This window comes from Mastigoproctus giganteus, chromosome 5, assembly GCF_048544385.1.
Source record: "Mastigoproctus giganteus isolate SK-2022 chromosome 5, ASM4854438v1, whole genome shotgun sequence".
Lineage (NCBI taxonomy): Eukaryota > Metazoa > Arthropoda > Arachnida > Uropygi > Thelyphonidae > Mastigoproctus > Mastigoproctus giganteus.
In genome coordinates, this window is record NC_143579.1 from 161,363,966 (window position 1) to 161,391,185 (window position 27,220).

At 40.6% G+C, this 27,220-nt stretch overlaps 2 protein-coding genes across 2 annotated transcripts in view; both read right to left on the bottom strand.

The window, feature by feature from the left end:
* Positions 1 to 15,173, bottom strand: part of LOC150085797 (TBC1 domain family member 12-like) — a 458,606-nt gene extending 443,433 nt beyond the window's left edge. The window contains exon 1 of the mRNA XM_090374697.1: positions 15,062 to 15,173. The gene's annotated coding sequence lies outside the window, so the exon portion shown is untranslated. The remainder of the gene's footprint in view (positions 1 to 15,061) is intronic.
* Positions 1 to 27,220, bottom strand: part of LOC150085798 (uncharacterized) — a 124,454-nt gene that overhangs the window by 43,469 nt on the left and 53,765 nt on the right. The gene's annotated exons all lie outside the window — the stretch shown is intronic.

The window sequence follows — 27,220 nt, forward strand, 5'->3', positions numbered from 1 at the left end:
TCAGTATTTTTGTTAATAGTTGATGCAAAGTTTATCCAGGAGTCACGTTTTGCTTTCATTCTAATTTGCCTTGCTTTTGCTCTGAGTTTTTTGTATAAAATTAGGTTGGCAGTAGTTGGGCATTTGCGGAACCGGTTCCAAGCACGGTTTTTTTCTACTTTAGCTTTAGAGCAATCCGTATTCCACCATTGGTTTTTGTGTACATGTTTGCATTGGTCTGATTTTGGGATGGAAATTTCTGCTGCATATAGGATTTGGCTGGTAATGTGGTCAGTTACGTCATCAATATGTTGATGTTGAACATATTGAGTGTCGAGAAGGACACAAGCTGAGTAGTTTACCCAGTCTGCTTTATAAAAATTCCAAGAAGTACGGCCTTTTGGACATGACACAGCTTGGGTTTCAATTGAATTGATAATAGGAAAATGGTCGCTGTGGAATGGATCATTCAACACTAACCATTTCATGCTTGCAAAAAGAGATGCTGAACAGATGGACAAGTCTATGGCTGAGGTTGTACCTGTAGGTAGTTGTATATAAGTTGGAGAGCCAGAATTCAGCAGAGTCAGGTTATGGTTATCCAGGAATGATTCAATTAATTGGCCTCTCCTATCCATGGTGGAAGATCCCCACAATGGATGGTGGCCGTTGAAATCGCCGAATAAGCAGACAGGAGGCGGCAGTTGTGCGATTAGATTGTCAAGTTCAGCCTGGGAGCAAGGATAATTGGGCGAGATATAAATGGATGCAAGCGTTAATGATATTCCCAATGCCATCCGAACTGCAACAACTTCTAAGGAAGTTTGTAGCTGGAGATGTTTTGACGGTATAGTAGATTTTACAAGAACAGCTACGCCCCCACGGGCAGGACCATCAGAATCTCTGTCTCGTCTAAACATGGTGTAATTTTTGAATCTGAGAGAGACTTTTGGTGATAGAAATGTTTCCTGTAGGCATACACCTACTGCATTTGTTTGAAAAAGTAAATCACTCAGGTCATCAAAATTACTACGTAATCCTCTACAATTCCATTGTATGAATTTATTCATTGTTTGGATTTGATTGAATAAGATTGATCTGACTGTTTTTTCTGAGAGGGTTTCAGTCTGCTTTGTTTTGATTTTTCATTCTTTGAAAAGGTTGGGCGTCCTGTTTCTATGGTATCATTAGCATATAATTCTAAAACTGACTCTTCATCCTCTGGTTGAATATCAATTTCCATTTTCCTATTGCATTGTTTCCCTTTTTCTTGGTCTTCAACATTTGCTGATTTTACTGTTTCGGGCAATGATGAGATAGCATCACTTGGGATACTAATTGGTGTATTGTTGGTCTCATTGACTGTAAGTTTCTTTTTGGATGTTAGCAGTGCAGTTTTGGCCCAGGTGGAAAAAGAACTGCTTGGTTCTATGGAGACATCTGTTTGTGTTGCAATTGAGCGGCTACTTCTGGTCACTGATGCGTATGATCTGCTAGGCATGGTTAACAGCACTTGCTTTCTTGCTTCAGGATATGTAACTTTATGCTCCACTTTATATTTCTGGATTTTTTTCCCTGTTTTCCAGAGGTCACATGCTTTAGAAAATGCAGGGTGGCTTTCTTTACAGTTTGGGCAAGTGGGAGTGGAAGCTGTACAGTCTCCTTGGGAATGCTCCTTGGAGCCACAAATAGGACACACAGCATCGCCTCTGCATGCAGTCTGTGCATGGCCGTACTTCTGGCACTTAAAACAGCGAATGGGATTCGGGATGTAAGGTCTAATCTTGCAGTTTAAATAACCTGCTTTGACAGAAGATGGAAGATTCGGAGTGCTGAACGTCAAAATAATGGACCTAGTTGGTAGTAGGTTGCCATCTTTTTTGGTCATTATTCTCCGTGCATGTGTCACCTTTTGTTCGCTAAGCTCTTGTACTATTTCTTCTCCAGAAACAGTTAATAGGTCCCATTCACTGATAACGCCTTTAGACGTGTTCAGGGTGTTATGGGGCGTAACTGACACTGGAATATTGTTGAATGTTGTTAAATTTAACAATTTTTCCGAATGAGATGTTTTTGAGGTTTCAATTAAAAGGTCTCCTGATTGGAGACGCTTCACCATTTTAGGGGATCCAACAACCGATTCTAAACATTTCTGTATCAGAAAAGGCGATAGCTTGCCGACAGGTTGTGTGGACAATGAGTGCATTATGAGAAATGCTGGCATATCTGAAATCTGTTTTTCCGTCCGAAGTCTCTTCGGACGATTGGACTCGTGTTCTGAGACAGAGTTAACAACTTTGCCACCTGTGGGCTCCAGAGATGGATATTCATTACAATCCATCGTTGCTCCTTTTAGCCCTGGAAGAGGGAAATCCTTCTCCCAGATTACCGGCCCCGCCACGTGGAGGCAGGAGCGGTGCCAACCAGTGACCAAGCGATCAGCAGAAGAGGAGAGCAGTACGTTGCTAGCGATAGCAGTGACGGTGCAAGCGGGGTTAGCAGTAACGTTGCTAGCGGTGAAGCAGTGACGTTGCTCAGCGAGGGAAGCAGTAACGTTGCGAGCGGTCAGCAGTAACGTTGCGAGCGGTGGAGGGATTATCAAAGCACTAGTACTCGCCCTAGGAAAATCGCTAGAAAATCGCACTAGAAAGATCGCTTGGGAACTATCGCTTGGCACTCGGGGCCAGTTTTGGACGAAGAGCGGTAAATGTCCTCTGAGGCCTGTATCATGGATGTCTTGTAGTATACCGTATCTCCATGCTGTGTCATATGCCTTTTCTATATCAAAAAATATGGTAACCATATGTTTTGAACTTATAAATGTATCTCTTATGTCTGTTTCTATTCTTACGAGGTGATCTAAGGTGGATCTATTACCTCTAAACCCGCATTGCACACTGTTGAACCAGTTGGTTGTTTCTAAAAACCAGATTAATCGTTTGCTGATTATTTTCTCCAAAACTTTGCTCAAGCAGCTATTGAGCGGCTATCAGTCGATAGTTGTTTGGGTTGTTCTGATCTTTATTGGGTTTCTGGAAGCTAATACTACTGCATGATGTCATGCTTCAGGATATTGCTCTTCTTGAAAAATGCGATTGAACAGTTTCAGAAGGTTTTCCATTTCTTTTTGCTTCAGATGTTTAAGCATATTATAATGTATGTTGTCTGGTCCAACTGCACTTAGTTTTGTTTTTGATAATGCTTCACGTAATTCATGCAATGTAATTGGTTGGTTATAGGATTCAATATGTTTAGTGTTAAAATTAATTCTGTTTTTTTTCAGTTTTCTCTTTATAGGTTAAAAATTCTTCACGATATGATTGTTTTGACGATACTTTGGCAAATGTTTCTCCTAGTATATTAGCTGTCTCTGAAGGTTCAGTAATGCTTTCTCCATTCCAGTGTAATACTAAGGATGGTTGTTTTTTATATTTCCCATTCATTTTCCGTATTTTATTCCATATTGTCTGTGTATTTGTTGTTCTATTTATTGAGGAAGTAAATTGGATCGAAGAATTTTTTTTGGCTTGTTTCCTGGTATACCTGGCTAGCGCTTGTGCTTGTTTATATTTTAGGAGATTATCCGTTGTAGGACATCTCCGGAACTTATTCCATGCTTTGTTTTGTTGTCTTTTTTTTGTCATGCAGTCTTCATTCCACCAGGATTTTGGATGTAGCGGAAAACGAGTTGAAGTTCTGGGTATTGTTTGCACAGCTGCCTGTATTAAGGTATCTGTGATCAACTGATTTTTTTTTTAATGCTTTGTGGATTAAATATTGCGAGTTCTCTAAATTTTTCCCAGTAGCCCTTTTCTATTTTCCAGCGGGATGGTCTGGTGGGATGGCAGGGAAGGTTCCTGATCAGTGTGGTGATTACTGGGTAGTGGTCACTGCTGTATGGGTTTTCTATTACTTGCCACTTTAACTCTGGTACGAGTGAAGGGGTGCATATGGTTAGGTCTATTGCTGAGGTTGTACGACTAGGAAAGTGAAAATAAGTATGTTTACCGTTGTTAAGTAGGGAAAGATTATGGTGATCTATTATTCTTTCTATTATTCGTCATCGTCTGTTGATGTCAGTGTTTCCCCACAGATGACTGTGCCCATTCATATCTCCTATTATACAGAAAGGTGATTGGAGTTTGGAGATTAGTTGGTCTATTTCTTCAAAAGTTATATCTGGTCCTGGTGGAAGGTACACTGAACAGATGGTTACCTTAAATCTTAGTGTTATTCTTACAGCTATCGCTTTGAGGTTGCTGTTTAAAGGAATGTGTTCAGTTTGGATGTGGTTATGAACCAAGATGGCTACTCCTCCATGCGCTGGCCCATCTCTTATTCTGTCTTTCCTATACATTGTATAATTTTTTATTGAAAGGGTTTCTTGTTGTCTAAGGTATGTCTCTTGAAGACAGAACCATATTGGCGTATAGTGTGTAATTAGATACTGGACATAGTCGTAATTGGTTTGTAGTCCTCTACAGTTCCACTGGATGAACTGATCCATTATTGGGTTTTTCTAGGGCTTTCGGATTGCTTCCGAAATGGAACATTCTTATATTTTGTCTTATCTTTTTTAGGATATTGAGGCCTGTCCATGTCCATATCTTCTTCTGTGAAAATTTCTAGTACTGGTTCTTCAGAGGTGTTCATTTTTCCTATGTCCATCTGTTCGGTTGCTTTGGTGTTTGTAGGTTTACCTCGGTCTTTGTTGTGGTGCTGATTTGTTGGTATTTGTACTGTGTGAATAGAAATTGGAGTGAGTATTCACTATTTTCTCCTGTTTTTGTGCCTTCATTCCACTAAGTGATTCTTTTGGCAGCTTGGAAATTTCAGTTTGAACTTCTACTGATTTGTATTGGATCACTGCTTGTGCATATGATGGCTTGTTTGTAGTCCATGGCTGTATTATTCTTCTTGCGTCTTGGTAAGTTATATTGTGTTCTGTTTTGTATTTCTGAATTAGTTTCCCTTGTTTCCATTTTTCTCACGTTTTTTGAGTACGCTGGGTGTTCCCCTTTATAGTTTGTACATTTTAAGGTGTTGGCAGAGCAATCCGTAGTCTCCTGTTCTATAGAACCACATTTTGCACAGGTAGCCGAGTTTCTGCATGCCATTTGCGAATGTACAAATTTCTGACATTTGTAACATTGCAATGGATTTGGTATGTACTGTCTTACTTGGCAGTTCAGATATCCTGCTTGATTGATTGATTGATTGATTGATTGAGTTTTATTGGCGCATCAGCAACTAAGGCTATAATGCGCCAAAAACTTGTTATAAAAGGTAAAATTTTCGGTGACCTAAAGAATTAGGTCACTAAGTCCGGGTAAAAAAGCAAGTATAAGTTGTAAAAGACAAATATCAGTAAATAACAATAAGATTTTTTTTTTTTTTTTTTTTAAATATTGGTAAAAAGGTTTACTGATTTTAGAAAATTAAAAATAGCAGACACATGGTCATTGTCAGATAAAATCTGACTGAGTGTATGGGGCTCGGTCAGATGGTTAAAAGCGGTAAAACGAGCATTTCTAAAACTGGTACAATCACATAAAATATGTTCAATGGATAAAATGGTGTCACATTGCTCGCACATAGGACAGTCATCTGCCCTCAGCAGAAAAGAATGTGTAAGATGACTGTGTCCTATGCGGAGACGAGCTAGAACAACTTCCTCCTTACGATTCTTGCGCAGACTAGACTGCCACGGTTCAATTACAGGCTTTATACGATATAATTTATTCGCAGTCTGTCTATTCCACGAATCCTGCCATTGGGAATGTATTTTCTCGTCTATTATTTGCCTGTAGTCTGTATAGGGGACTAACAGGCAGCGGTTTTTATTCGGGATTGCTGATTTGGCTGCGGCGTCAGCCAAATCATTTCCCCTAATCCCAATGTGGCTGGGAATCCAGCAGAAGCGGATGTCATATTCGCGTTCATGGAGAACGTGAATCTTCTGCTGAATGCTAGACAGAACTGGATGAGGATTATACCTCACAGATATTAAAGCCTGTAACATGCTAAGAGAGTCAGAATATAAAATGAACCGTTGGTATTGGTATTTACTAATATGATCCAAGGCTAACTCTACAGCGTGCAGCTCTGCAGTAAATATGCTGCATTCAGAGGGAATCTGCTCTGATATAGTGCTGTCTGTGAAGACAGCAGCAGATCCCACATATGATTCCGACTTCGAACCGTCTGTGTAGACTGGCGCGAAGTCAGAATATTCAATTCGGTGTGCTGAATGAAGCTGCAGGTAGACAGATGATGGAGTGTCCGACTTTCCCCAGTTTCTAAGCGACAAGTCGCATGCCGGGACACGAGCATGCCAGGGTGGAAAGGGTTGCTTTGATGTTTGGGCAACCTTGTCTACCTTCATATTAAGTTCTTTGAGTAGATCTTGGAAACGAATACCAAAAGGACGATTGGCAGTCTTTCGAGTATTGTATAAATTTTCCCATCGTGGCTCAAAAACGAATGGCCACGTAGGATGGTCTGGCAGGGATTTCAGTTTTAAGGCGTACTTTAGAGACAACTGCTTACGTCGAAGTGATAACGGTGGTTCATTTGCTTCGACGTATAAGCTCTGGACAGGAGATGTTCGAAATGCTCCAGTAGCGATGCGTATAGCCTGATGATGGACGGGGTCCAGCCACCGCAGGACACTGTCTCGGGCTGAGGAATATACCTGGGACCCATAATCTAGTTTGGATCGCACAAGTGCACGGTAGAGCCGAAGAATGGTACATCGGTCTGCTCCCCAAGATGTAGAGGAGAGCGAGCGGAGAATATTAAGTCCACGTGTGCACTTTGTGCGGAGTTGACGAATATGATCCAAAAAAGTTAGTTTTTTATCGAAAATGAGTCCCAAGAATTTTGTGTTTGCTGCTACTGGGATAGCATTTTGTCCGAGCCTTAATTCGGGTTCAGGATGAAGATTACGCTTGCGACAAAAGTGTACGCAAACGGTCTTCTCCGGCGAGAACCTGAAGCCATTTTTAAGTGCCCAGGAATTCAGACTATCAATGGCTTTCTGCAGTTGTCTTTCAATAACCCTCATGTTGCACGACTGGCAAAAAATGCTAAAGTCATCAACATAGAGGGCACTGTTTACAGTTGGAGGAAGTTGTTCTGTGATGGAATTTATTTTTATGGCAAAAAGCGTGACACTTAGTACTGATCCTTGTGGTACTCCCTCGTCTTGGCTAAAGGAGCGAGAGAGTGAGGATCCCACACGAACTTGGAACGATCGATTGGCCAAAAAGTTTTGAATAAAAACGGGCAGATGCCCTCTTAGGCCTAGGCTATGTAAGTCTTTTAAAATGCCAAATCTCCAAGTTGTGTCATACGCTTTCTCCATGTCAAAGAACACCGACACCAAGTGTTCCCGTTTTAGGAAAGCATCCCGGATGGATGCTTCCATTCTAATAAGATGGTCCAAAGTGGACCGGTTTCTTCGGAAGCCGCACTGGATGTTGGAGAGAAGGTCATTTGTTTCTAGATACCAAATTAAACGAGAATTAACCATTCTCTCCAGGATTTTGCACAGACAGCTAGTCAGAGCAATAGGACGATAATTGGTGGTGACTTTTGGATCCTTTCCTGGCTTAGGAAAGGCAAGAACGATTGCCTTTCGCCAGGAGTCCGGAAACTGCCCTTCAGTAAAGATTCTGTTATACAGAAGGAGCAGACAATCCATAGATTTTGATGAAAGATGTTTAATCATTTCATAATGGATGCCATCTGGTCCAACGGCACTTGCTTTGGAAAGAGCGAGGGCCCTTTTCAGTTCCTGAATAGTGAAATCCCCGTTGTAGGGATAAATGCTCTTAGATTTAAAGTTAAGTGCCTGTTTTTCGATTTTATATTTCAGGACCAGAAACTCTGGGGAATACGAAGATGTTGCAGAGATGTTAAAGAATGTTTCCCCAAGAGCATTGGCTATTGCAGTTGGATCTGCAATAGCGCATCCATTATAATCTAGGATTGAAGAAGGGTGGGATGTATATTTTCCCTTCATTTTCCGGATTTTATCCCAGACTACCTTAGAGTTGGTAGACTGGTTAATAGATGATGTAAAACGGATCCACGATTCCTTTTGACTCTGACGACGGATGTAGCGTGCTTTGGCTCGTGCACGTTTGAAGGCTATAAGGTTGTACGTGGTAGGATATCGGCGAAATATCCCCCACGCTTTGTTTTGAGCCTTTTTTGCTGCTGTGCATTGGGAATTCCACCAAGGTTTGGGAAATGGTGGAAACCGGGCTGATGTTTTTGGGACAGCGTTAGCAGCTGCTTGGACGATGATTTCTGTGGTGTACTTTACTGCGTCATTGATCGGCTCTTGACTGACTGTGCTAAGATCGAAATTTGCCTGTTGTTGGAAGGCAGTCCAGTCAGCCTGATCAATCTTCCACCGCGGTAGCCTGAAGGGAAGACATGGTCTCCCACTGTGTAGCAAGGTTATCACGGGGAAGTGATCACTACCGTATGGATTCTCCTCCACTTCCCAGGTGAGTGAAGGGAGTAGAGAAGGGGAGCAGATAGAAAGATCAATGGCAGAAAAAGTACGGGTAGGCATGTGGAAAAAGGTGTTTGTTCCAGTATTTAGAAGGGAAAGGTCATTGTCATTGAGCATATGCTCTATGACTCGTCCCCTTCCATTGATGTTAGCACTACCCCACAGAGTGTTATGTCCATTAAAATCCCCAAGAAGTAAGAAAGGGGGAGGCAGCTGCGTTAGAAGATCATCAAGGTCTGCCTGGGAGATGTCAGTCCCAGGTGGCAAATAAATAGAGCATACAGTTAATAAGAATCCCACTGAAAGGCGAATTGCAACAGCCTCTATGCTGGTTGTAATTAGCAAGGGCTGCACTGGGGTCTGGTTACCCACCAGGATAGCCACTCCCCCATGTACAGAGCCGTCCGCAATTCTATCCTTTCGAAAAACTGTGATGTTGTGCATGGTGGGATCATCATTTGCCTTTAGATATGTCTCCTGTAAGCAAAAGCAAACTGGCTTGTGCTTTTGCAGGAGGGCCTTGATGTCATCTATATTTCGCCGGAATCCACGACAATTCCATTGTAGGAATTTAGCCATTATTTTGGCTTGGTGGGTCCATCAGGCGGCTTCCGAGGTGCTGAGGGCTTACTTTTGTCAGTCTTGGATTTATCTTTTTTGGGGAAGAATGGACGCTGTCCCGTGTCCATTTCCTCCTCCGCAAAGAGTTCCAAGACTGATTCTTCGGGTACCTCCTTCTGTTCGACCTCCATGTTTTCTTGGGAAGTAGGAGGTACTTCACCTTTCTTATTTTTTTCTTTGGTGATTGCCTTTGTTACTTGAGGAGCATTAGGAGGTACCGATACAGGAGTGGCAGTTGATTGGTCCTTCTGTGCAGGTTTTTGCGGACTTAACAGATAACGCGCGATGGGAGTGAAAGACTCCTTTGGAGGGATGGACATGTCCGTCTGTGTTCCGATGGAACACCTCCCTGCTACCTTCTGGGCGTAGGTAGGCTTGTTGATGTTGAGAGGTTTCACCGCTTTCCTTGCCTCCTGGTACGATATGTTTAGCTCTGCCTTCAGCCGTTGTATTTCTTTTTCTTCTTTCCACCTCTGGCATGCTCTTGAGTAGGCCGGGTGTTCTCCCTCACAGTTAATACAGGTGGGTTTTGGGGCTGAACATGCTGTTGTTTCATGGTCCTTTGCACCGCATCGAGCGCATGCAAGGACTCCACGGCAGGCCATTTGAGAATGTCCATACTTCTGGCATTTGAAACACCGTAAAGGGTTCGGAATGTATGGACGCACTGAACAGTTGATGTATCCAGCTTTAATCTCATCAGGAGGTTTAGGAGTGTTAAAAGTCAGGATAACGCTCCTGGTTTTAACAATTTTTCCATCCCTTCGCGCAGTGATTCTCTTGACGGCAATGACTCCCTGCGGTTTTAATTCGGAGCAGATTTCCTCCTCGTATACGTCGAGAAGGTCCCACTCCGAAATGACACCTCTCGATGAATTGAGTGTTCTGTGTGGTGTCACTGTTATAGGGATTCCTCCAATTGATGTTGTTCGGAGGAGATGTTCAGATTGCCTGTCATTTTTAGTTTCAATTAAAAGGTCTCCAGAACGGAGCCTCTTAACTGATTTGGGAGAACCTGCTAACCCATCTAACCCTTTCTGTATGAAGAAGGGTGACATTTTTCCAATCGGTTTTTCAGTGGTGGAATGCATGATTAGAAATCTTGGGACCGGCCCTGATGATGGTGTTTCAGTTCGCTGTCTCTTTGTTGCAATAGTATTATCTGCCTCTCCGTCTATGTTTTCAGATAGGGACCGGGTTGGGGCCCCTGAAGAAGTAAGTTTATCAGGATTCATGAGTTTTTTTAAGTGGTTCAGTGCCCGGGCTCCCCACCCACCACGGAGCCCAAAGGGACGCCCACTACCCGGCATGCATTAAATGCGCTCGGGAGTGGGACGCCAGGGCTACCCAGACACCATACCCGCACCGCCGCCAGCCTGAATCCTGTCCCTCGGACCATGAGGGTAGGGGCATGGCTTTGACACGGTTGACCCTCGCAGGCGAACCTACTAGCCGATTGATCCTAGCCGGGCCTTCCAGGACCACCCGTCTTGTCGAAGCAGGGGCCAAAGTGGTGTATTGGAGCTGGGCCCCTCAACCACCAGGATCCCCCTTTCCGAATTTCCACGGGTCGCAGCGCACGGCAAACACGCCGGATTCCATTGATGTAAGCCCGGAACCTAGGCTGTGGGCGTTGGATCCCAGTGATGCTAGTCTGGAAGCCCAGCAGCGTCACTGGGAGGTCCCCTCACCACGTACAGGTGCCCACGTCGAGGGGTGATATCCTGCTTTGACTGTTGTTGGAGGCTTCGGAGTATTAAAGGTTATAATTAGAGTTCTTGTTGGAATTATATTTCCATCCCTTCGGATATTAATTCTCTTCACTGCTGTTACCCCTTGGCTTCTTAATTTTTCTGTGGGCTCTTCTTCTGACACATTTAAGAGGTCCCACTCAGAGATCACTCCTCTGGAAGAATTCAGGGTGTTGTGTGGTGTTACAACTACTGGTTATCCTCCAAAGATTGTCGTTGCTAGCAACTTCTGGGAGTGATTAGGACTCTACTATTATGTCTCCGGATCTCAGGTGTTGAACAGACTTGGGAGATCCTACTAGACCCGCTAATGTTTTCTGAATTACGAAGGGAGACATACGTCCTAATGTCTGATCTCCTGTCGCATGTATAACAATGTATGTCGGTATTTTTGGTGGGTCCATATCTGTCTTCTGTCTCTTTGTCTTTTCTGTATCTCTACTTGGTAGGGCTTTCTCTTGAAGCCCTATAGTATCAGTAGTTATTTTACAACTCATGTTTGCTCTTTTGGCCCTGGGAGTGTTACTTTCCTCTCCCAGGTTACCAGCCCCGCCACGTGGAGGCAAGAGCAGTGCCACTTAGTGACCAAGCGGCTACTGTGTTAGGTTAGTAAAAGTGAGATTAAGAGAAAAAATAAGAAAGGTGAGTTTCCTTCCTGTGTCTTCACTTACTGATTGTAAGACAAAGAGCTGTTTCGAAAAAAATGAAAGTAAGTTAACGATCAAAATTAAAGAATCTGGTAAATTTTTTCTAACTCTATATATCGCTGGGAATCGCTTAGTCACTAATAAATTTCTTGGCACCTGGGGACGATGAAGAGGTATCTTCATAGAAAACACTGAGTGAAGAGAAACTGAAAAAGTCAATGAAAGATCAGCTTCAACAACAGAGTCCATCCTTTTGTCAGATGTGTACATATCATTTGGATAAAACATTGGCAAAGGTGTATTGATGAATGACGTGAATACACAGAATAAAACATATATACCACCCAGTGTCTGTTTAATAAATTATATATATTTCAGCTGTGTACGTGTTGTCTCTATAGTTTTATAACCAAAGAGGCATTACTTATGGGCTAACCCTTACATTAAATACATGATACTATATTTTCATCCTTCAAAGTTTTTTTTTTTTTTTTTTTTTATGAAAACCCCAAGCACGAAAGGTATGAAAACCTATAGTACTTAGTACCGTGCATGGGTTAAAGGAGAAGTATGGGGAGAGGGGGATGCCGGAAACTTTGCTCTAGAGACTAAACATGGGTTTCACCACTTCAAGCCTCCAATAAGCAAAGTGGTGGTATTTCACCGGTTGATGAAAGTCATCTACCACCTGGAGTCTTGAGGTAATGTGGCCATGGGTAAGCACATTGATCTTAGTGTCAAAAAATTGCTACAATATTACAACCCACTGTTAGCTGAACTGGCATATTAGCTACAATAACAGTTATAATTAATAAGCTATACTACTCCAATTACTATGTTGTGCATAAATATAAGTTTATTTTTAATGGAAACATATTTATCATGGGAAAATCCATTTGGTTTAACAGTGGATATGTTGGTTGATAAGCCACGATCCCAAAGAATTAGAGGAAAATCTTAATCAGTTATGCACAGTTAGTAAGGATTTTGGACTAAAGATGAATATGGCTAAAACAAAAGTAATGATGAACAAGTATACCACAGAAAGGGAAATAATGATTGAAGGAGCAGTAATTGAAAAGGTGCAGTCATATACTTATCTGAGACAAGTTATTAGCTGTAATAATGATAAATGGCTGGAAGTCAAGAGAAGAATAAATTTTGGATGGATAGCATTCAGGAAATATGGGGTTGGTGGTTGGTTGGTGGAACCGACTTCCATCACTTGTTGTTGAAGTTGATAGCCTAAACAAATTTAAAGCTCAACTGGACAGGTATTTCGAACGAACGGAGGGGTGAAATGGGAGAGGGTTTTTTTTTTTTTTTTTTTTTTTTGGGCTGATGCTGAATAAGCTTGCTTTCTTGCATCGTATGCCTCTACTAATGCTAATGCTAATGCTAATATAGTCACATACTGAAGAGCAATATCCCAGTTTGTCTGAAACTGTAAAATAATGAACCAATGTATACTCCCCACCATGACTTATGGAAGTGAAACTTGGGCACTCACCAAAAGAATGGAAGAGAAGCTGAGAACTACAAAGCAAAGAATGGAACAAATTATATTGGGAATCAGACTGTTAGATAAGAAGTGAAACACATGGATTAGGCAGCAAACTCAAGTAAAGGTCATTCTTATCAAAACTAAAGAACAATGGTCTTGGGCAGGACACATAGCTTGAAGACATGATGACAGATGGACTAAGAAAATAACAGAATGGTACCCAAGAGGAGCTAGAAGAAAACCTGGAAGACAAAGGCAGAGATGGATACATGAAATTCATGAGTTTGTGGGTAGTAAATGGATGGCCAGTGCTCAAAACAGAAGTAACTGGAAAGTTGCTGGAGAGGCCTTCATCCTGCAGTAGATTGAAAATGGCTGATGACGATGACGTTGGTTGAAATACTTTCTATGAAAAACGCATAAGGTCTATTAAGATAAAGTTTGCTGGGATGGGAAAGAAACTGAAAGGTATGGGTTCACAAACAAAATGTAAAATGATTGCAAGAATAGCATGAATCTGCAATAATAAAATTGGCTGAAGGACAAGGATTGATTATCTTCTTCATACACCTAGACGTCCTTTCAAATTAAGACTAAAATTAAGCAAGTCTTTCTTTATTGAATGCTGAATTGGTATTTTCCACAGACATCTCACAGTGTATCAACTGACTATTTTATTATTATATTACAATAAAGATTGCTACAGCATATCACCATTTTGGATGTATACAATCACAAGTGAGCCTATAAACTATGATATTTCCAATAAACTTAACAATTAAATCAATTGTTGAGCAGAGCCAGTTTCTACCCTCCCAATGCAAGGTGCAATCAGTTGTTTTTGTCGTAGTCGGTTTTAGGGGAACCTGTGACTAGGCTACATTATTCCCTGTATATTGTCTGTAAATTGTGTGCTGAAAAAAAAAAAAAAAAACCAAGTTTCCAGGAATAAAAAAAAAAAAAAACATGCTAACCTCGCCTGCAACAGACTAACTCAGCCAAGTTGTAAAAAAAAAAAAAAAAAAAAAAAAAAATGGGCATAATTATTGTTGATAGTTGATTTATACCAGTGGTTTTCAACCGGGGTGTCACTGCACTCTAAGGTGCCAACAACATTCCAAGGGTGCAACATCATTTGGGTTTAAGTTACTTAAACTTATATATTTACTTCGTTATAAAAAGGTGTATGGTATCTTTTTAATTTTGTGGTATCTATAATTGATGTTTACTTAGTACCTCTATATAAAAAATAAAATTATCATATATATAATTTGTATTATGAATTTTAATTTTGTTTATAGTTATATTATTGTAATAACTAGCATATAATTTTTTTTTTTTTTTTAATATTAGACATACATAGAGAGAATCGGATCTAATGGGCAGAAAATTGGGTAGGGGTGTCGCAAAATAAAATAAATTACTTAAGGGTGCCGATATTAAAAAAAGGTCGAAAACCACTGATCTATACACACATACAAGAGATTTCTCAATTTGATTTTTTTTTTTTTTTTCTGAAATTTTCCACTTTTAAACCTGCACTTTGCTATCAAGAGTACTTTTAGCATTTTTCCATGCTTTCGTTAGAGGGCATTCACTATAGTTAGATCAGTTACAATCGTGCCTTTTTAGAGTAGGTTATCTTGATCTTTTAGGTTAATCCTCTTTATCATGTTTGGTGTAGAATTCAAAGGCAATCTTTTTTCATTAATTGAATGTAATGTCCTTAATTAAGAGACACTGGATTTCAACGAACTCTAAAAAGCTGAAGTCGACTCTAAGCGTGTTTAGTAGGTAACCATATCTGCAAAACAAGCTGAATAATGACAGAAAACTCTACAAGTTTCTTACCGCTTCATTTCCTCTTTAATTTCTAATAATACAGTAATGTGTAATCTGATTTTAAAAAATATTTTACTAATTTTAAATAACAGAATTACAAATAAAGAATTAAAATTGGGGGGATACGAAAAACCAACCGTAAATTAAAAAAAAGAAACTATACACGTAAAAATTTAAAGCTGTTACTTACTGGTCATTAAAATGAGAACTCAGTTTTCATCGGATTTCTTTTCAATTGTTCCTCAAAAAAATGATGCTACACAGCCACAATATAACACTGTTACAATAAACACGCAAACGCACATGTAGATATATTTACAGGGAAATTCATCTTACTTGCGTCAGTGATCTAACGCTCTCAAAATATCGTGTAATTATTAGTAATGTCAACTGTAAACAATAAAACATAATCACAAAGTTTGAATCAGGAGAATAATGTGATATCACATACTAAACAAATATCAAGGAAGTTCCACCCCTTCCGAAATCTGTCGTTTTTTAACAACTTTGCGTACAGCGCCACTACACTGGCGCAAGGTGTATATAAATTTAATTCATTCTGAAATCGAAAAAAAAAAATAAAAAATAATAAATTATACAAAAACCTTCTCGTGCCTCTTCAGCCTGAGGAATTAGAAGAGTTTGCAGCTCCATTATAGATTTTTTTTTTCTTTTTGATAATTAGTCAATTGTGTATGTAACATTTCTTCATTGGCAAAATTTTATCGCACCCCTACACAGCCATTTCGTAACACGAGGTTATTATTATTAGCCATAAGGTGCAAGGAAGCCTGAGGCTTATGATGCACCAACCAAAAAAATAAAAAAAAAAATCCCGTCTTACCCTGAGAGAGACAGAGAGAGTGTCAGATTGATTGATTTCGTTTTTAATGGTGCAATGGCAGCTAAGCCCATAATGCACCAAGTCAAATTTAAAAGGCTACTAAACAATTTGGTAGCCTAGGACGGTAAAAATATTGTTACACATCTCGCACATGGGTTGGTCATCCGCCCTCAGTAAATAGGAATGTGTTAGATGACTATCACCTAGGCGGAGCCGAGCAAGAAAAACTTCCTCTCTTCGAACCCTGCGTAGACTGGACTGCCATTGCGTAATTACCGGTTTAATGTGATATAGTTTATTCTTGGCCTGTCCGTGCCAAGAATCTTGCCATTGGGAATGTAATTTAGAACGTATTATTTTCTTGTAGTCTGTATGGGGGACTGACAGGCAATGATTATCCAGGGAAATGGCTGATTTGGCAGCTGTATCAGCTAATTCATTTCCCCGGATCCCAAAGTGGCTTGGGATCCAGCAAAAGCGAATATCAAATTCTAATTCCACTAGAGAAAAAAGAATCTGCCGGATCCTGGACAGGATCAGATGAATGTTAAGCCACACCGATACTAGAGCCTGTAATATGCTCAATGAATCACAATAAATCATATACCTTTGGTAGTCGCTATTTTTAATGTAACCTAGGGCTGTTTCTATTGCACGCAACTTTGCAGTATAAATGCTAGTTTCTTGTGGGATATTATTGGATAAGGTTTTGTGAGCGAACACAACACAATATCCCACATACCATTCTAACTTTAAGCCATCTGTGTAGACTGGCAGAAAGTCAGAATACTGCTGTCCATGTGATACAAAGAGTTGCTAGTAGACATTTGGTGGTGTAGTAGCCTTTAAGGATAAGGGTCTTAAGGGAGAAGTCACAAGTTGAAAATACGCATGCCAGGGTGGAAGGAATTGCCTTGGTGACTAGGCAACGTTGTCTACCGTCAAGTCTAGTTCATTCAACAGCCCTTGAATCCGAATACCAAAAGGTTTGTTGGCAGTCCGATGGGTGTTGTAGAGGTTTTCCCAACGCGGCTCAAAAACGGATGGCCAAGTGGCATGATCGGGCAGGGATTTTAATTTGAAACGTAAAACAACGTAAAGGTTTTGGATAGGAGATGTGCGAAATGCTCTAGTGGCTGTCCGGATGGCCTGATAGTGGATTGGATCTAACCACCGAAGTGCACTATCTCTAGTAGAACCATAAACCTGAGACCCATAATCGAGTTTGGAACGGACAAGTGCTCGGTAAAGATGAAGAAGGGTAGAACGATCTGCACCCCATGAAGTTGACGAAAGGGCAGGAAGGATGTTAAGCCCTTTAACACATCTTGTCCTCAGCTGACGACTATGTTGTAAAAATGTCAGCTTCTTGTCGAAAATAAGTCCAAGGAATTTGAATTCTGCTACAACTGGGATGTAGTTTTGCCCAAGCCTTAATTCTGGGCACAAGATACCATGTACAAGATAAGCAATCCTAAAATATGCCCAATCCCTAGCCTTCCTAAAATTATTTCATCTCGCCTGTTTTTTCGGAAGCTGAAGAGCCACAGCTTTGGTTCCGGTTTTATTTGGAAGAGTTTATTTCCTGGATAACTTTTCCAAATTAATAACCAGCTGTTATAACATGCTTTACGGATAATGTGTTTGTAATCTGTATATTCAGAGATTCAGAGACTGCTGGGAATCATTGGGGTACAAGTAAACACATGGGTTGTGTTAGGGTAGCTAAGAAAAAGAACAGGTGCATGTATACTTGTGTGTACACCAATGCTAGGAGTTTAGTAAATAAATTTGATGAATTTGAGGTATTGCTCAAAACATCAAAGGCAGATATTGTGGGGATTTCAGAGACGTGGTGTCACACAGATATAAGAAATGCAGAACTGGAATTTGGGGAGTACAATGTGTACAGAAAGGATAGACAGGATAGGAAGGGAGGAGGGGTTATGCTATTAATTAAGAAACACATAAAATCCAAGGAAGTGAAGCCAGTCGACATCGCTGGACAGTGCAGTGTCGAGTCAGTTTGGTGTGACATAAGCATTGGGAGATCAAAATTGAGAGTAGGAGTGTGCTATAGGCCTAATGACTCTGATGAGTATAATAAGAAACTGTTCGGAGAAATAGAGTGGGCCAGTAAATCAGAGAGTCTTATAATGGGGGATTTTAATTTCCCAGATATTGACTGGAATTTGGGGGCTGGTCACTCACACAGTAGCAAGGCTTTTGTGGATTTATTGGATGATTGTTTTCTACATCAGCATGTTCGGAAGGCAACTAGAAGGAGTAATACTCTTGATTTGATTATCAGCAGTGATTCTTCATGCATTCAGAATCTGCAGATAAATGAACCACTTGGTGGCAGTGATCACAGTGTGCTGAAGTGGGAGTTACTCAAAGAGGTAACTACCATTAGGGGTAAAGGGAAGGGGTATTGCTTTCGTAAAGGCGACTACAATGGACTGAGACAGTATTTAAATTCTATACAGTGGGATCAACTGATGATATTGCCAACAGCAAATTCAAAATGGGAAGCATTCAAAGAACTTATCGTGGAAGCTACTAGGCTTTACATACCAACTAAGAAATATTGTTCAAGGTTTAGGCCTAAATGGTTGTCAGATGAACTAATGAGGCATATGGCAGAGAAGAAAAATGCATGGGATACATACAAATTAACACGTGACACGGATGCCTATGATAGATACAAGTTGATCTGTAACCAAGTTACAAAGGAGGTTAGGCAGGCGAAGGCAGATTACGAGAGATCCTTGGCAAGGGATGCGAAGAAAAACAGCAAAGAGTTCTTTACTTATGTAAACTCTAGAAGGAAGGGGATGAATCAGATTGGTCCACTTGAGATCGATGGGTCAACTGTTGATGACCCTGCTCGGGTAGCTAACAAACTAAATGAATATTTTGCATCGACATTCACACATGAGGAGTTATTCAGCGAGGGGAATGCCAGAGGTGTATTCAACTCTAGCAGTAAGCTAGAGAATCTTGTAATAACTGAGAGCAAAGTGGAGGAGAAATTGTTGAAGATAAACACAAGAAAGGCACCTGGGGTGGATGGGATCTATCCAGTTATATTAAAGGAGGCAGCAAAGGAGGTAAGCAAACCCTTAGCCATAATTATGAGAGCTTCCTTGGACTCAGGGGAGGTACCCATTGACTGGAGATGTGCAAATGTGACCCCAATTCACAAAGGGGGATCAAAGGCTGACACAAGTAATTATAGACCTGTGAGTTTAACTTCTGTTCCCGGAAAATTAATGGAGGCACTGGTGAAAGAAGCACTGCAGGATCATCTAGACAAGACTTCAGTTATAGCTAGGACACAGCATGGTTTTGTTAAAGGGAAGTCTTGCCTGACCAATTTGATTGGATACTATGATGCAGTCACAAAAGAACTGGATGCATGGAATAACTTTGATATTATATACTTGGATCTTAGAAAGGCTTTTGATACTGTTGCACATGGAAGACTGCTGCACAAATTGGAGCAGTGTGGCATTGGAGGCAAGTTGCTGCTATGGATAAAGGGGTGGTTGAGGGGGAGAAGACAGAGAGTGGTAATCAATGGACACTGCTCATCGTGGACTAATGTTATTAGTGGAGTCCCTCAGGGTTCAGTATTGGGGCCTTTATTGTTTTCTGTATTTATAAATGATATTGATGATGGTATATCAGGCTTAATGTCCAAGTTTGCAGACGATACAAAGGTTGGCAGGGTTGTCAAGGACACTACTGACACTATGCTGCAACAGGATTTGGAAAGGTTGAGCAGATGGGCTTCGAGGTGGCAAATGAAGTTTAACATTGACAAATGTAAAGTACTACATATGGGAAACAGCAACCCCAGAGCAACGTATCAACTCTGTGGTACTACACTGACAGTGGTAGAGAATGAAAGGGACCTGGGGGTGGTGGTGCAGGCAGATATGAAGTTCTCTGAGCAGTGCAGACGAGCTGCAAGAGTAGCTCATGGTGTATTGTCAATGATATATAGAAATTTTTCTAGCAGGGATAAGGAGGTGATTATTCCCTTGTATAAGGCAATGGTCAGGCCACACCTAGAGTACTGTATACAGGCCTGGAGGCCTCATTTCAGGAAGGATGTAGAGCTGCTGGAACGAGTACAGAGAAGGGCAACTAGATTGGTGAATGGGACAAAGGGGTTCTCTTACGAAGAAAGGCTTAAGTTTTGCAAATTACAGTGTCTGGAAACTAGGCACCAGCGGGGTGATCTGATAGAGGTGTACAAAGCCTTGAATGGTTTGAGCATGCTCAATGCTGATGGGATTCTTCCTCTAGCTCAGAAAAATCACCTGAGAGGGCATAAATTCAAATTGAGGAAAGACAGATGTAGGATAGATGTGCGGAAATTTGCCTTTAGCCAGCGGGTGGTTGGTGGGTGGAACAGACTTCCATCCCTTGTCGTGGAAGTTGATAGCCTAAATAAGTTTAAGGCTCAGCTGGACAGGTATTTCGAACGAACAGAGGGGTGAAGTGGAAGTGGTTATTTTTATTTATTTATGTTACTTTTTTTTTTTTTTTTTTTTTTTGGCTGATGCTGCATAAGCTTGCTTTCTTGCATCAAATGCCTCTACTAATGCTAATGCTAATGCTAATATGGAACTTGAAAAGTCTGCGAAATAGTGGTTTCTGGTTGTTTGACTGCATGATCTGCTCTTTCATTGCCAGCTATTCCAGAATGTCCTGGGATCCAGCAGAATCTCACAATTTGGTTCAATTCCTTACAGGCAAGTAACTTAAAATGAATCTGTTTTATTACAGAGTGAGAGGAGTTAGTATTAGTATTTATGGCAGAGACAGCACTGAGTGAGTCAGTGTATATTAAAGCAGACGGAATTATATGTTCAATAATGTGATCCAGAGCTAAGTTAATAGCATGGAGCTCAGCAGTGAAGATACTGTTGTTGTTGTTGTTGTTATTTGTTGGATTTATTGGTGCAAGGGCTACTAAGGCCATAATGCACTTATTATGGCCTCTGAGAATCTGTTGTAAGGTAAGTTTATTAGAAGAATATAGATGTGAAGGGAAAGCTGTTTTTCGTTCTCTCAGAGATAATGGGCTTTCAATGATCAAGTGGTTTACTGTGAGTTGAGTTTGACAGTTGCTGCATAGTGGAAGGTCATCCTGAGTGAGTAAATAACTATGAGTTAGGTGAGTATGTCCTATTCGAATTCTGACAAGTACTACTTCTTCCTTTCTATTGCCTCTTAGGCTTGATAGCCAATGCTTGTGATCGTTTTTAATCTGGAAAAGCTTATTGCTTTTTTCTCCCTGCCAAATGGATAGCCATTGTTTTCTAACATTGCTATGTATAATGCGTTTTAAATCTGTGTAAGGTATCTGCATGTCTCATTTTATGTGACTGGCGTTCTTGGCTGCAAGATCCGCTTGTTCGTTTCCTATGATTCCAGAGTGCCCAGGTATCCAACAGAAAATTAATTTTTGCCAGTTTGCAAGAAGCTGCACTAACTTGATTTGAATTTGTTGTAGTAACGGATGACTGGAAGGAAATTTAAGGAATCACTTAAGGAATCGGTGTAGATAATAGTTTGAGGATATAATGACTGAGGATATAATGGATGATAATAGTTTGAGGATATAATGACTTTTACATTGTCTAGAGCCATCAGGATGGCATACAGTTCTGCGGTGTAAATACGGTACTCCAAAAGGAGCTGCTGGGATATTGTAATGTTTGGTAGAACTGCAGCTGCGCCAACTTTATTAACTGTCTTGGAACCATCAGTGTAAATTTGGGTAAAACTAGAGAACTGAAAAGAGTGAGTTGCATGGATCTGCTGAATACTGAAATTTGGAAGTGCATTGTTTCCCCATTGTTGGAAATGTTGGTCAACATTGGCCAAGGCTATTTGCCATGGTGGCATAGCCGTGCTAATATCCAGAATTATGTCATTCATATGTAGTTCTCAGCACGTAGTTATGCTTTGTAAACTAATGCCACATGGTTTATTCTGCAAAGGTTTATTTTGGTTCAAATTATGCCATTTTGGGGTAAATAAATACTGCTTTATAGGATGATGTGGGAAACTTCTGATTTTAGCTGCATAACTAAATAACAGAGCATGCCGACGAAGAAATAGAGGTGGTTCGTGTGCTTCCGTATAGAGACTCCGAACTGGCGATGTAGGAAAAGCTCCCAGTGCAATTCGGAGAGCATTGTGATGCACTGGGTCTAGCGATTTTAATACACTTTCTCTAGTTGAGGCATATGCAGGAGACCCATAGTCTAATTTGGATCTTATGAGTGACCGGTATAAGTGCAGCAGCATGTACCGATCTGCACCCCATGACATAGCGGAAATTGCCCTGAGGAGATTCAGCTTCTTTCGACAGGTTGTGTGTGTGTGTGTGTGGTATGGCTGTTTATTGGCGCATTAGCTGCTATGGCTATAGTGCGCCTATTCGTAGGAATATTAAAAAACAATCTAGTTTAAATTAGTTTCAGTTCTGAAGCCTATTTATAAAAGATGATACACTCCAATTTGTTTAAAAAAGCAGAAAAGTTCGTTAACATTTGCGTCCTCTCCAATGATATGATGTAATGTCAATGGTTCTCGACGATTAGCCAGATTTTGAAGTATTGCAGCTCGATGTTGTTGATACTGCAGACAGTCAATCAGAATGTGTTTGACTGTTAGATATTCTAAGCAGTGTGGACACTGAGGAGGTGTTGGTATTGGTATTTTTGGGCACAAGGGCAACTAGGGCCAAAATGTGCCTGTTCTTATGACATGTTTTTATATAAAATTTGGTTCCAGTTTGAATCATAGAAAATCATATATTTGTATCTCCTTGAGAAAGGTAAATAGTTCATTTAAATTCGCATTGTTTCCAATAATATGGGAAAGTGATAGAGGCTCTTTCAGTTGTGACAGTGAAGGGAAACTATTTTTTTCGGAAATAGGAACACTGCTTACAATCTAAGAGTATATGCTTGACGGTAAGTGGTAAAGCACAATGAGTGCATTGAGGTGGGACCGACCTCCTGCTTGAGTAGATATATGGGTTGGATGTGTATGCCCTATGCGTAATCTTGCTAGCACAACCTCTTCTTGTCTGTTTTTCTTAAGCTAGATTTCCATAGTGCTGGTTTCTCTTCGATTTCGAGCAATTTGTTGCTCGTTTGTGACCTCCAGATTTCAGACCACTGGATTGTATTGATTTTTTTAATGTGCTTCAAATAATCTACGTATGGCACTTGGTAATGTGATGGTATTGCACTGATTGGTTGTTTGGCTGCCTGATCTGCTTTCTCCTTACCTGTGACACCAGAATGCCCTGGGATTCAGCAAAATAGCACTGCATGATTCTTACTTCGCAGGTGGTTTAAGCAGGAAAAAATTTGTTTTATGATGGGACGCGATATTGAAAGTTTATTGTCCAAAGCGGACACTGCACTCATGGAATCTGTGTATATTATACTTCTAGTATTGTGGGAAGTGTTTATATTTTCTAGGGCTAATTTTATTTATTTATTTTTTTTTGGTAGTTGTTGGCGCATCGACTTCTGTGGCCATAATGCACCTCCCAAGGTTTTTGTAGTACTTTGATCCAAGGCCGAGGCGGGATTCGAACCCGCGACCTTTGGGTTGCCAGGCAGGCACTTTACCCACCCGGCTAGCCCGGTCGGTCTTCTGCAGTGTAACTGCTACACTCAGCTGGTCAATCCAGCGTACAATGTTACTTTGTATTCTGAAGATTTGTCGAACAGTTTCAACACCTGCTTTACAGGTTTTAGCCGGGACGTTACCACTCGATCTCTACGTAATTTTCAGAGGCTTATGTTATCGCCTAAAACGTCAGATTCCCACTCAGATCCTTGGTATTTCTATTAACACTCACGTCGATGTTAAAGCCGAACGACAAAGAATTTGGCAAGAGTTGATCAACTTATGGCAGGGTAGGTGGGATGACACAACACTGGGCAGTGTAACGCGTTAGTTTTTTCCTGAAGTTGACTCTCTTACGGATAAAAAATCTACAGTCTGGTTTAGCCTTGACTTGTTTACCTCCTATTTGATATCAGGACACGGATCATTAAATAAGAAATTGTTTAAATTTCGCTTGTCTCCTACGGAACTCTGCCATAGTGGCGGTGTGGAAGATTGGCAGCACGTGTTGTACTCTTGTCCCTCATACAATGAATTTCGAGTAATTCTGCAGAATGCAATTCCCAACTTTTCTTCAGGATTGGAACCTAATTTTGTATCAAATGCCACGAGTTACCGCGCTCTTCAGGTTTTGCTAAGGCAACCTTCAATAAAAGGCTCGCAGTCCTTTCTGCAATGACTACACATGCGAATGTTTCAAATTCAGCTCAAGACTCTTCACCTTCACTGCAATGATGCCCATTTTCTCAACAAGATCTACACCTCTGGACTTGTGCTCTGTGTGTGTTGTGTTTTTTTTTTTTTTTTTTTTTGAAACTCTACAAGTGTCCTACAACTGCAACTCAATTTGGCGATGAAAATTCCTGTGCTCCTTTGCTCGGATGGCTGTTAACTGACTGTGACTTTATTATTGGTGATTGACTGTGACTTTGTTATTTGTGATTGACAGTGACTTTGTTATTGGTGATTGACCGTGACTTTGTTATTGGTGATTGACTGTAACTTTGCTACTAATGACTGCAGGACTTACTGGATTTAACCTCAACTGTTTTTAAGGTTTGTGCCTGCTTCTGGGCTTGTGCAAAGTTTTGTCGGTTGAATGGTACTGTTATCCTTAATTATTTTCTTTGAGCTTGTTTTTTTTTTATATGTTAATATGCATAAGATTACTTTCTCAAAGATATGTTATATGTTAATATGCATAAGATTACTTTCTCAACAGATTGAGGTTTTCAAAAGAAAACCTCAATCTGTTGAGGTTTTCTTTTGTATAGTATTTAATCTTTGTATAGTTGTATAAGTTAACGAGGCGGGGATGAACTAACGTTCCAGGTGCCGCCCAAGACAAATAAATACATACATAAAAAAGATACATACACTCAGCTGGTAATGATATAGAAAGCGTAAAAGAGGAAAAGACAGCTGCAGCACCAACAGAAGAGTCTGTTTTCGAACCATCTGTATATATTATACAGCGTTGAGCATTGTTGAGGGCATGGTCTTTATGGAGCTGTTTAATACTTTCATCTGGCAGGGATTTTTTTCCCCATTGCTGAAAATAGTTATCACAGTGAGGGAGAGTTACAGACCAGGGTGGATCAGGTACATCATTCTCTTGAAGCATATTGTCAAAGTTTATGACCCAGGCATGCATCAATTCTTTTAATCGAATACCAGTGGGTCTATTTTCTGTACCTTTGCTGTTGTAGAACGTGATCCATTCATGGTTGAGAAGCAATGGTCGAACAGGATGGGCTGGAAGGCTTTGAATTTTGGCTGCATAATTAAGGAGCAGCATTTTCCTTCTAAGGTGAAGTGGAGGTTCATACGCCTCTACATACAGACTCTGGACAGGGGATGTTCTTAGTGCACTTAGGCCGTAGGCAGAGGTGAAGGTGATTCTTGCACAACTTCTATTAGAATAAGTAGCGACCTGGAGCGAGGGGTGTTGGGGGTTTCAGGGACGGATGGCAGTCATCGTGAAACAGCTGGGTATATGGGATGTGTTAGAGTAACTAAAAATAAGAATAGGTGCATGTATACTTGCATGTATACCAATGCTAGAAGTATAGTAAATAAATTTGATGAATTTGAAGCGTTGGTCAAGACATCAAAGGCTGATATTGTTGGGATATCGGAGACGTGGTGTCACACAGATACAAGGAATGCCGAACTGGAATTTGGGGAGTACAATGTGTAAGAAAGGATAGACAGGATAGGTATTGGTATTGGTATTGGAGTTTAAGGGCACAAGGGCAGCTAAGGCCAAAATGTGCCAGATCCTATATTATTATCCTAAAGTAATAGAATGTGTTCCATTTTGGCATTAGAGGAATTCATATATATGTATTTGCTTCAGAAAGGTATAGAGTGTAGCTAGGTTAGCACTATTGCCAATCATGTGGTTAAGAGATAACGGTTCTTGCAGTTGTGATTGAGAATGGAAAGTACTTCTGAAATGGGAATAGTGAGGACAATCTAAAAGCATATGCTTGACTGTAAGCGGTAGTGTACAATACGTGCATCGAGGTGGGTCATTCCCCATGAGTAGAAACATATGGGTTAGGTGCGTATGTCCAATTCTTAGTCTTGCTAGTATAACTTCTTCCTGTCTATTTTGTCTGAAGCTGGAAGTCCATAAGGCTGGTTCTTCTTTGATTTGGAGCAACTTGTTATTACTTTGTGCCTTCCATATTTCTGTCCACTGAAACATACAGACTTTTTTAATATGCTTCAAATAATCTCTGTATGGTATTTGGTAATTTGCTGGTGTTGTACTGTTTGGATTTTTGGCTGCCTGATCTGCTCTCTCATTGCCTAAGATACCAGAATGCCCTGGGATCCAGCAGAATTTCACTGAATGATTCCTACTTCGTAGATGGTTTAAACAGCAAATGATTTGTTTTTTGATTGGTTGTGATGTTGAAAATTGATTGCCCAAAGCAGACACTGCACTCAATGAATCAGTGTATATTATACTGCTAGCATTGTGGAGAGGGCTAATATTCTGTAAGGCTAGTTTGATTGCATATAATTCAGCAGTATAACTGCTGCATTCAACTGGTAGTGATATGGAGACTGTAAAGGACGGAAAGACAGCTGCGGCACCAACGGCAGAACCTGTTTTTGAGCCATCTGTATATATTTGGCAGCTTTGTATATTGTTTAGGGCATATTCGTTATGTAGTTGTTTGATATTTTCATCTGGCAGGGAGTTTTTTCCCCACTGCTGAAAGTGGGTATCACAGTGAGCGAGATTTACAGACCAGGGTGGGTCAGGAATATCGCTCTCTTGAAGAATGTTATCAAAATCAATATTCCAGGTGTGAATCAAATCTTTTAATCTAATACCAGTTGGTCTATTTTCAGTTGGTTTACTGTTATAGAAAGCTGTCCACTCAGGATTGGAAAGCAACGGTTGAACGGGATGGTCTGGAAGGCTTTGAATTTTAGCTGCATAATTTAGAAGCAACATTTTCCTGCGAAGGTGAAGTGGAGGTTCGTGTGCCTCTACATACAGACTGTGAACAGGGGATGTTCTAAATGCACCAAGGGCAGTGCGAAGGGCACTGTGTTGGATGGTATTAAGTCTGCTTAACGCACTTTTCCTAGCTGAATCATATACGATAGCACCGTAGTCTAAACGAGATCTGATAATAGCACGATACAAATGCAACAGAGTGTATCTATCTGCTCCCCATGTCATAGCAGAAATGGACCTAAGTATATTAAGTTTCTTTAGACAAACAGTTCGGAGGTATGTGATATGTGGAATGAAGTTCAGTTTGTTGTCCAATATTAAGCCTAAGAAACGAAGATTACTGGTGAGAGGGA